Below are 12,473 nucleotides of genomic sequence, written 5' to 3' on the forward strand. Positions count from 1 at the left end.
TGTATAGAAAAGCACTGTGAAAATCCCTGTCCTGTTCTGTTCCGTTCTGATTACTGGTGCATGCAGCCCCCAGTCACGTACCCCCTGCTTGCTCAATCGATCACGACCCTCTCACGTGGACCCCCTTAGAGTTGTGAGCCCTTAAAACGGACAGGAATTGCTCACTCGGGGAGCTCAGTTGTTGGAGACGTAAGTCTTGCCGAAGCTCCCAGCTGAATAAAGCCCTTCCTTCTTTAACTCGGTGTCTGAGGAGTTTTGTCTGCAGTTTGTCCTGCTACATTTCTTGGTTCCCTGACGGAGAAGTGAGGTGACTGGCGGATGGTCGAGGCAGCTCCTTAGGCGGCTTAAGCCTGCCCTGTGGAACATCCCTGCGGGGGACTCCAACCAGCTCGAGCGACGCGGATCCTGAGAGCACTGCCGGGTAGGCATTTGTCCCGGTGGGACACCTTGCCAGAGCAGTGTGTGGCAGCCCCCATGGAGGATCAACACAGTGGCTGAACACCAGGAAGGAACGGGCACTTGGAGTCTAGACGTCTAAAACTTGGTAAGACTGGTCTTTGGAACTTGCCTACTCCATTTGAGTGGAAGCGTGGCCTGATCACCCATGGCGTGCCTTTATCGGCTCTTTGGTTTTGGTTTTGACTTGGTTTGAACTGCTGGACAGGACTGGTCTTGGGAACTTGCCTACTCCATTTGAGTGGAAGCGTGGTCTGATCACCCACGGGGTGCCTGTACCGGCACTTTGGTTTTTGTTTTTGACTTGACTTGGATTGCTTGATACTTTGGTTTTGGTTTTGACCTGGCTTCAATTTCTTGACACTCTGATTTTGGTTTTGATTCTGGTTTGGCATAAACTGTAAAAGTGTGTGTGTAACCTTTTTACCTGTTCTTTGTTTTCTGGTGTGAGTATGGTGTTTTGTCTCGAGGAGACATGGGTGAGGCACAAAGTAAGCCCACCCCACTAGGAACTATGTTGCAAATTTTCAAGAAAGGATTTAAGGGAGACTATGGAGTACTATGACACCAGGAAAACTTAAAACTTTGTGTAAGAGAGACTGGCCAGCATTACAGGTGGGGTGGCCATCAGAAGGAAGCCTGGATAGGTCCCTTGTTTCAAAGGCACAACACAAGGTAACCTATAAGCCAGGGCACCCAGACCAGTTCCCGTACATAGACACTTGGTTACAGCTGGTTTTAGACCCCTCCCACAGAGGGTGAGAGAACAGCAGCATAAGCAACTGGCAGAGGCAAGGAAAGATGAGCAGACAGAGAGAGAGGAAAAGAGGCAGAGAGAGGAACAGACAGAGACAGAGAGGAAGAGACAGAGGCAAAAGGAAAGTCAGAGAGAGACAAAGTCAAAGAGAAAAAGAAGAGAGACAGATACACAAGTAGTTAAGAAAATACAGTGTACCCTATTCCTTTAAAAGCCAAGGTAAATTTAAAACCTGTAATTGATAATCGAAGGTATTCTCTGTAACCCTATAACACTCCAATACCACTTTGTTGTCAGTGTAAACAACGGCGTATCCCGAAAGCACTGAGGCCACTGATAACCTGTAGCCTTCCTATCAAAAATCCTTAACCCAGTAACCCGCGGATGGCCCAAATGCATTCAATCTGCAGCGGCAACTGCTTTGCTAACAAAAAAGTAGAAAAATAACTTCTAGAGGAAACCTCATTGTGAGCATACCTCACTAGTTCAGTTCAGAACTATCCTCAATCAAAACAGGAAAAAAGTAGCTTACTAAGTCAGAAATCTTAAAGTATGGGGCTATTCCGTTAGGGGGAAAAAAAAAGGATGATTTCACATTAATCACTGAAAATTCCCTTAACCCAGCAGGTTTCCTAACGGGGGATCTAAATCTTAATTACCGTACAAAGGTCCAACCAGACCTAGGAGGAACTCCCTTCAGGACAGGACGATTGATGGTTCCACCCAGGTAACTGAACGAAAAAAAAAAAAAGCCATCTATACCAATTCTAAGTTAATTTGGATAAAACAAGTCTTAATAATAGCAAAGGATAATTAAAATCCCAAACTTACAAGGTTTTCAACAAAAGCAAAGTTTGCTAAAAGTGAACAGTGTAACATGTATTATAGTAACTTCTAATCTTGTGGCCTTAGACAGTCTAGTTCACAGACATAAAATAAGTTGGCTTTGGAAAAGAATGGTTATCATCTTTGGAAAAAAAAGGGGCATCAGAATTTATGTAAAAAGAGTATTATATGGTAAATTCTTGTCCTGAAATAAATTGTCAGGCCTCTGAGCCCAAGCTAAGCCATCATATCCCCAGTGACCTGCACTATCCATCCAGATGGCCTGAAGCAACTGAGGATCCACAAAAGGAGTGAAAAAAGCCTTAACTGATGACATTCCACCATTGTGATGTTTCTGCCCCACCCTAACTGATCAATGTACTTTGTAATTCTCCCCAACCCTTAAGAAGGTTCTTTATAATCTCCCCAACCTTGAGAATGTACTTTGTGAGATCGACCCCCTGCACGCAAAACATTGCTCCTAACTCCACCGCCTATCCCAAAACCTGTAAGAACTAGTGATAATCCCACCATCCTTTGCTGACTCTTTTTGGACTCAGCTCGCCTGCACCCAGGTGAAATAAACAGCTTTGTTGCTCACATGAAGCCTGTTTGGTAGTCTCTTCATATGGACTCGTGAGACATTTGGTGCCGATGACCCTGGTCAGTGGGACTTCTTCGGGAGACCAGCCCCCTGTCCTCACCCTCACTCCATGAAGAGATCTACCCACGACCTCGGGTCCTCTGACCAACCAGCCCAAGGAACATCTCACCGATTTTAAATCGGATAAGCAACCTCTTTTTACTCTCTTCTCCAACCTCTCTCACTATCCCTCAACCTCTTCCTCCTCTCAATCTTGGCGCCACCCTTCAATCTCTCCCTTAATTTCAATTCCTTTCATTTTCTGGTAGAGACAAAGGAGACACATTTTATCCGTGGACCCAAAACTCCGGCGCCGGTCACGGACTCGGGAAGGTAGCCTTCCCTTGGTGTTTAATCACTGCGGGGGATGCCTCTCTGATTATTCACCCACGTTGCAATGGTGTCTGATCTCCATGGGGACGCCTGCCTTGGTCATTCACCCACACTCCCTTGGTGGCAAGTCAATTGTGGGGACACCTGCTTTGGCTGCTCACCCACACTGCAGCCCAGGGCTGCTCCCCACCTCCCTTCTCCGTGTCTCTACCCTTTTTTAACTTGCCTCCTTCACTATGGGCAACCTTCCATCCTCCATTCCTCCTTCTTCTCCCTTAGCCTGCGTTCTCAATAACTTAAAACCTCTTCAACTCTCGCCTGACCTAAAATCTAAGCGTCTTATTTTCTTCTGCAATACCGCTTGGCCCCAATACAAACTTGACAGTAGTTCCAAGTGGCCAGAGAATGGCACTTTCAATTTGTCTATCCTACAAGATCTGGATAATTTTTGTCAAAAAATGGGCAAATGGTCTGAGGTGCCTGACGTCCAGGCATTCTTTTACACACTGGTCCCTCCCTAGTCTCTGCCCCCAATGAGACTTGTCCCAAATCTTTATTCTTTCTCTTCTGTCTGTTCCTTCAGTCTCCACCCCAAGCTCTGAGTCCTCTGAATCCTTCTTTTCTACGGACTCATCTGACCTCTCCCCTTCTCCCCAGGCTGCTCCTCGCCAGGCCAAGCCAGGTCTCAATTCTTCCTCAGCCTCTGCTCTCCCACCCTATAATCCTTCTATCACCTCCCCTCCTCACACCTGGTCTGGTTTACAGTTTCGTTCTGCGACTAGCCCTTCCCCATCTGCCCAACAATTTCCTCTTAGAGAGGTGGCTGGAGCTGAAGGCACAGTCAGGGTACATGTGCCTTTTTCTCTATCAGACCTTTCCCAAATCAGCCAGCGTTTAGGCTCTTTCTCATCAGACCCCACTAAATATATACAGGAATTCCAATATCTAACTGTCCTACAATTTAACCTGGAGTGACTTAAATGTCATCCTAACTTCTACCCTCTCCCCAGATAAATGGGAAAGAGTTTTTTCTCTAGCCCAATCTCACACTGATAACCACCGGCTTCATGAGCCAGACTCCAGGAAGGCATTAGAGCAGTTCCCCAAGAGGATCCCCACTGGAACTATCAGGCAGATTCCCCAGGTATAGCTAGGGGAGATTACATGGTTTCCTGCCTAGTTGAAGGGCTTAAAAAGGCAGCTTACAAAGCTGTTAACTATGACAAACTTAAACTACCTCTTTAGGTTAAGGTAAAGATGAAAACCCAGCCCAGTTCATGGCCTGCTTAGCAGCAACCCTTAGACGTTTACCACCCTAGACCGAGAGGGGCCAGAAGGCCACCTTATTTCTTAATATGCATTTCATCACCCAATCAGCTCCTGACATTAGAAAAAATCTCCAAACATTAGATTCCAGCCCTCAAACCCCACAATAGGACTTAATTAACCTCGCCTTGAAGGTGTACAATAATAAATTAGAGGCAGCCAAGTAGCAACGTATTTCTGAGTTGCAGTTCCTCGCCTCCACTGTGAGATAAACCCCAGTCACATCTCCAGCACACAAGAACTCCAAACGCCTGAACTGCAGCTGCCAGGGGTTCCTCCAGAACCTCCTCCCCCAGGAGCTTGCTACAACTGCTGGAAATCTGTCCACTGGGCCAAGGAATGCCTACAGCCCGGGATTCCTCCTAAGCCATGTCCCATCTGTGCGGGACCCCACTGGAAATTGGACTGTCCAACTCACCTGGCAGCCACTCCCAGAGCCCCTGGAACTCTGGCCCAAGGCTCTGACTGACTCCTTCCCAGATCTTCTCAGCTTAGCGGCTGAAGACTGACGCTGCCCCATCGCCTCGGAAGCCTCCTGGACCATCATGGACTTTGAGCTTCGGGTAACTCTCACTGTGGAGGGGAAGTCTGTCCCCTTGTTAATTAATACAGAGGCTACCCACTCCACATTACCTTCTTTTCAAGGGCCTGTTTCCCTTGCCTCCATAACTGTTGTGGGTATTGACGGCCAGGCTTCTAAATCTCTTAAAACTCCCCAACTCTGGTGCCAACTTGGACAACATTCTTTTCTGCACTCCTTTTTAGTTATCCCCACCTGCCCAGCTCCCTTATTAAGTCGAGACATTTTAACTAAATTATCTGCTTCCCTGACTACTCCTGGGCTACAGCCACACCTCACTGCTGCCTTTTGCCCCAGTTCAAAGCCTCCTTCACATCTTCCCCTTGTATCTCCCCACCTTAAACCACAAGTATAGGACACCTCTACTCCCTCCTTGGCGATCAGTCACCCCTTACCATCCCATTAAAACCTAATCACCCTTACCCCGCTCAATGCCAATATCCCATCCCACAGCATGCTTTAAAAGGATTAAAGCCTGTTATCACTCACCTGTCACAGCATGGCCTTTTAAAGACTATAAACTCTCCTTACAATTCCATTTTACCTGTCCTAAAACCAGACAGGTCTTACAGGTTAGTTCAGGATCTGCACCTTATCAACCAAATTGTCTTGCCTATCCACCCCATGGTGCCAAACCCATCTACTCTCCTATCCTCAATACCTCCCTCTACAACCTCTCCACAACCCAGTATTCTAGAAGTTCTGGATTTTAAACATGCTTTCTTTACTATTCCTTTGCACCCTTCATCCCAGCCTCTCTCTGCTTTCACGTGGACTGACCCTGACACCCATCAGGCTCAGCGAATTACCTGGGCTGCACTGCCACAAGGTTTCACGGACAGCCCCACTACTTCAGCCAAGCCCAAATTTCTTCCTCATCTGTTACCTAGCTCGGCATAATTCTGCATGAAAACACACGTGCTCTCCCTGCTGATCGTGTCTGGTTAATCTGCCAAACCCAAACCCCTTCTACAAAACGACAACTCCTTTCCTTCCTAGGCATGGTTAGTTACTTCCGCCTTTGGATACCTAGTTTCACCATCCTGACTAAACCATTATGTCAACTCCCAAAAGCAAACCTAGCTGACCCTATAGATCCCAAATCCTTTCGCCACTCCTCTTTCCGTTCCTTAAAAACAGCCCTAGAAGCTGCCCCCACACTGGGTCTCCCTAACTCATCCCAACCCTTTTCATTACACACAGCTGAAGTGCAGGGCTGTGCGGTCAAAATTCTTACACAAGAGCCGGGATCGTGCCCTGTCGCCTTTCTGTCCAAACAACTTGACCTTAGTGTTTTAGGTTAGCCCCCCCCCCACATTATTCCTGCTACCACACCTGACCCCCATGACTGTATCTCTCTAATCTAACTGGCATTCACTCAACTTCCCCATATCTCCTTCTTTCTTGTTCCTTACCCTGATCATACTTGGTTTATTGATGGCAGTTCCACCAGGCCTAATCACCACACACCAGCAAAGGCAGGCTATGCTACAGTATCTTCCACATGGATCACTGAGGCTACCGCTCTGGCCGCCTCCACTACCTCTCAGCAAGCCTAACTCACTGCCTTAACTCAGGCCCTCACTCTTGCAAAGGGACTACGTGTCAATATTTATATTGACTCTAAATATGCCTTCCATATCCTGCACCACCATGCTGTTATACAGGCAGAAAGAAGTTTCCTCACTATGCAAGGGTCCTTCATCATTAATGCCTCTTTAATAAAAACTCTTCTCAAGGCCGCTTTACTTCCAAAGAAAGCTGGAGTCATTCACTACAAAGGTCATCAAAAGGCTCCAGATCCCATTGCTCAGGACAATGCTTATGCTGATAAGACAGCTAAAAAAGCAGCTGGCGTTCCAACTTCTATCCCTCATGGCACTTTTTCTCCTTCTCATCTGGCCACTCCCACCTACTCCCCTGCTGAAACTTCCACCTGTCTCTTCCCACACAAGGCAAATGCTTCTTGGACCAAAGAAAATATCTCCTTCCAGTCTCACAGGCCCATTCTATTCTGTCGTCATTTCATAACCTCTTCCATGTAGGTTACAAGCCACTAGCCCACCTCTTAGAACCTCTCATTTCCTTTCCATCGTGGAAACCTGTCCTCAAGGAAATCACTTCTCAGTGTTCCATCTGCTATTCTACTACTCCTCAGGGATGGTTCAGGCCCCCTCCCTTCCCTATACATCAAGCTTGGGGATTTGTCCCTGCCCAGGACTGGCAAATTGACTTTACTCACATGCTCCGAGTCAGGAAATTAAAATACCTCTTGGTCTGGGTAGACACTTTCAGATGGGTAGAGGGCCACCGCGGTCATTTCTTCCCTTCTGTCAGACATAATTCCTCAATTTGGCCTTCCCACCTCTATACAATCTGATAACGGACAGGCCTTTATTAGTCAAATCAGCCAAGCAGTTTCTCAGGCTCTTGTATTCAGTGGCGCCTGGTTTTACCTCAAACTGCCACCCTTAAGTCTCTCTTTAAGTCGGTAGAAGATCTTCAGTGACAAAGTACAATCCAAAACTTTCACGCTGATGAAGTCCTATTCTTACTTTTATACTCACTCTTATTCTCATTCCCATTCTTATGCCACCCTCTACCTCTCCCTGGTTACCTCCAGCATCCTATCAATCTCGCCCACTCTCTCCTCACTGCCTCCAATCCTTCTCTAGCAAAGAATTGTTGGCTATGCATTTCCCTTTCCTCCTGCTTTTACAGTCATCCCCACTCTACAGGCCGACTGGGCTACCTCTCCCGTCTTCCTGCACCTCCAAATCTCCTTTAACAGCCCTCATCTTTACCCGCCTGAGAAACTTCTTTACTTTCTAGACAGATCTGGTGAGAACTCCCCAGACATTTCATACCAACAAGCTGCCATCCTTCTCTGCACCTACCTACAGCACCTTTCTCCTTATGTCAATTCCACCCCCCTCCATATTTGGACCCCAACCACACAAACAACTATCCCTGTTGCCGCTCCTTTCTGTATCTCCCAACAACAGCTTGCTGGAATCCCTTTAGGCAACCTTCCACTGTCCAAATATTCCTTCACTCTTTATCTCCAGAACCCAGCCACACACATTACCAAACAGATGGGAGCATTCCAGCTTCACGTGACTGATAAGCCCTCTATCATTACTGACAAACTCAAAAACACTGGCAGTCACTATTGTTTACGAAGAGACCTACCCTGCATCTCACTCCATCCTTGGCTACCCTCCCCCTGCTCGTCTGAATCTCGTCCAGGTCCCTCCTCTTGCTGGCTGATACCCAGCCCCATGAATAGCAGTGAAAGGCTACTCGTAGACACTATGTGCTTTTTTGTACACCATGAGAACCGAACCTCTCCCTCTATGCAGTTGGACCATCAATCCCCATTACAACCTCTAATGGCTGCTGCCCTTGCTGGAGCTCTAGGATTTGGGGTGCAGGACTCCTCTTTCGGTACAGCCTCTCACCGTTTCACTTTACATTTCCAGTTCTGCCTGGCACAAGGTCTCTTCTTTTTATGTGGCTCTTCCACCTACATGTGCCTGCCTGCCAACTGGCCGGGCACATATACTGTAGTCTTCCTTACCCCCAAAACCCAGTTTGCAGATGGGAACGAACAACTGCCTGTCCCCCTCATGACATCAACATGACAAAAAAGAGTCATCCCATTAATCCCTTTACCTGTGGGTCTAGGACTCTGTGCCTCCACTATGGCACTTGGAACTGGAACAGCAGGCATCTCAACCACTGCCACAACATTCCGCAGCCTCTCAAATGACTTCTCTGCTAGCATTACAGAGGTATCATAAGCTTTGTCTGTTCTCCAAGCCCAGGTGGACTCTTTAGCTGCAGTTGTCCTCCAGAACCACCGAGGCCTTGATTTACTCACTGCTGAAAAAGGAGGACTTTGTATATTTTTAAATGAAGAATGTTGTTTTTACCTAAATCAACGTGGCCTGGTATATGACAACATAAAAAAACTCAAGGATAGAGCCCAAAAACTCACCAACGAAGCAGACAATAACGTTGAACCCCTAGAACACTCTCTAATTGGACATCCTGGGCACTCCCAATTCTTAATCCTTGAATAACTATTTTTCTCCTTCTTTTATTTGGACCTTGTGTCTTTCATTTAGTTTCTCAATTCATACAAAACCACATCCAGGCCATCACCAATAATTCTATATGACAAATGCTCCTTCTAACAACCCCACAATATCACCCCTTACCCCAAAATCTTTCTTCAGTTGAATCGCTCCCACTGTAGGTTCCCACTCCAGGTTCCCACTCCGCCCCTAATACCGCTTGAAGCAGCCCTGAGAAACATCACCCATTATCTCTCCATACCACCCCCCAAAAATTTTGCCACCCCAACACTTTACCACTATTTTATTTTTCTTATTAATATAAGAAGACAGGAATGTCAGCCTCTGAGCCCAAGCTAAGCCATCATATCCCCAGTGACCTGCACTATCCATCCAGATGGCCTGAAGCAACTGAGGATCCACAAAAGAAGTGAAAATAGCCTTAACTGATGACATTCCACCATTGTGATTTCTTTCTGCCCCACCCTAACTGATCAATGTACTTTGTAATCTCCCCAACCCTTAAGAAGGTTCTTTGTAATTGTCCCCACCCTTGAGAATGTACTTTGTGAGATCCACCCCCTGCCCACAAAAACACTGCTCCTAACTCCACCACCTATCCCAAAACCTACAAGAACTAATGATAATCCCACCACCCTTTGCTGACTCTCTTTTTGGACTCAGCCCGCCTGCACCCAGGTGAAATAAACAGCTCACACAAAGCCTGTTTGGTGATCTCTTCACACAGACATGTGAGACATTAACTGGTTGTCTAAAGAAATGTTTCTAGGCCAGGCGTGGTGGCTCACGCCTGTAGTGTGCTGCGGTGGCTCCCAGCACTTTGGGAGGCCGAGGCAGGCAGATCACGAGGTCAGGAGATCGAGACCATCCTGGCTAACGTGGTGAAACCCTGTCTCTACTAAAAATACAGAAAATTAGCCAGGTGTGGTGGCGGGCACCTGTAGTCCCGGCTACTCAGGAGGCTGAGGCAGGAGAATGGCATGAACCCAGGGGGCAGAGCTTGCAGTGAGCCGAGATTGCGCCAAGATTGCGCCACTTCACTCCAGCCTGGGCGACAGAGTGAGACTCCATCTCAAAAAAGAAAGAAAGAAAGAAAGAAAGAAAAATGTTTCTAATAAGTCAAAAAGTTGAGGCATGTTGAAGAATTGTCTGTGAAAGTCGTGAAAGAAAAAAGTTATAGAAAAGAATTTATGCAAGAAATGTTGTATAATTTAAAAGTAATTAGGCCTCCTTTATGTAAAACTATTTAAAAAAAAACACACAGTTTATGTGCAAGGTACATAAGGAAAGTAAAATATGCCTTTGGTAAAAGGATTATGAGGAAGTATAAGGATATAAATTTTTACCTACATTAGAAGATTAAAAATATGTATGTTTTGTTTTAAAGGTTTAATCAAGTTTTAAAATGTTAATTGGAAAGAAAATTCTGTGTGTAAACAATGGCTAAAAAGGTATCATCCAGTTTTTCTGTAAACTGGACATCGAAATAAAAGCATAACAGATTTTTCTCAAAGCACCAACCTGCTCTTTAGCAAAAATTAGAAAAGGTTAAAAAGAGTATAAAATCTTACCTTATAGTCAAACATTAAAAATTGCATAAATATGTCTACAAGGTTTTATTAAAACTAAGTTTAACATTAATAACACACTAATATAAAGGTAAAATTTAGCTTATCTGGTATAAAAATCATACAGGAAACATCGTCAAATATAAAAATGTGTTTGGCTTCTTTGGTCCAAAAACTAATAAAAATAGGTGCTAAAGGAAATTTCTCAGTAAGAAGGCACCAAACACTATAAATATAAAGTCCACTGTTGAGGTCCCCACATTTAAAACAAAAGGTCAATTTCTTAGAAATTATGTGTTTGCTTTATCTTCCACTTTCCTTTCCCTCAAAACTAAAAGTCTTTTAGCACAGGTACCACCCCTAGAATTTCCGGTAAATCAGCACCAGCCTGAAGATCATGTTCTCAATGAAAAGAAAGGAAACTCGAGCCAGCCTAGGAAGGACCCTACCTTGTGTTGCTAACGACCAACCGAGACTGCTGTTCCTACAGCCAAAAAAGGATGGACTCATCACACCTGAGTCAAGAAAGCACCACCCCCTCCAGAGTCGTGGGCCATAGTCTCAGGGGAAAACCCTACCAAACTAAAGCTAAGAAAAATCTAACTCTTTTCATCTATTCTATTACTCTTCTTCTTTCTGTACTCTATTGCTGACCATCTAGTTAATAACATAACCAAGTCAATTTTGCCTCAAACTATCGCATTTAATGCCGTGGGGACTTGCCAAGTCAAAGACAGCTCTCTACATCAGAAAAGTACTTCTGTCCCTCCTGACTCTCCTTAGATTGGGCATTAGTAAATTAGGACCATTTAATCCAGAGAAATTTCGATAAACACTCCAGTGTCAGCCAGGAGTCTGGTTCCCCGATGTAGAGCTTTCATGCCATAGTTGGTCCAACATTCTGTGGACCACTAAAGAGCAAGGATGGACTGCCCCAACTGGTTTTTGTAATTTCCTAAAACCATACATTCATTTTACTAAAGAATCATAGAAGTTAAAGAATTAGACTTTAGCAACTAAGACGCAAGATGCAAATGCCTGGTTAAAATGGATCAAATATTCTACCTGCATGTTAAACAAAAACAATTGTTATGCTTGTGCACGTGGCAGGCCAGAGGCCCAGACTGTCCCCCTTCCACTAAGGTGGTCCTCCAGTTGACCAGGTGTAGGCTGCATTTCCAGGATTCTACAGTCTGGAGTAATAAGTCATGCTAAGCTCTCTCTGCTATATCCCGAAGTCTGGCACCCTGCAGGTTAGCCCCTGAGGGCCATCCAGCTTCCATCTCCCAACACTAAGTTCACTTTGTGTCTCTCACGACAGGGAGGAAACTTAGCGTTCCTTGGAGACCTGAAGAGATGGGATGAGCTTAAGAATTTTCAAGAGCTTATCAATCAGTCAGCCCTCCTTCATCCCTGAGCGGATGTGTGGTGATATTGTGGTGGACCTTTACTGGGCACTCTGCCGAATAACTGTAGTGGCACTTGTGCTTTAGTCCATTTGGCGATCCCTTTCACCCTGGCATTTCATCAACCAGAGGGAGAAAAAATAAGACATTGTAAAGCAAGAGAAGCCCCTTATGGGTTTTTAGACTCTCACATCTCTTTAGATGCAATTGGAGCCCCACAAGGAATACCAGATTAATTTAAAGCTTGAAATCAAACAGCTACAGGATATAAGTCAATATTTTAGTAGGTGACAATAAAAATGTAGATTGGATAAACTACATCTATTACAACCAACAGCAACGAGCTTTTCATGAGTTAAAAGAAAAACTCAGGTCGGCCCCAGCTCTGGGGCTACCTCACCTCACAAAACTTTTTACACTCTGTGTCAAAAAGAAAAAAAAACAATGGCAGTTGGAGTTTTAACCCAGACTGTGGGGCC

This window comes from Colobus angolensis, unplaced genomic scaffold, assembly GCF_000951035.1.
Source record: "Colobus angolensis palliatus isolate OR3802 unplaced genomic scaffold, Cang.pa_1.0 Scaffold1, whole genome shotgun sequence".
NCBI classification, from domain to species: Eukaryota; Metazoa; Chordata; class Mammalia; order Primates; family Cercopithecidae; genus Colobus; species Colobus angolensis.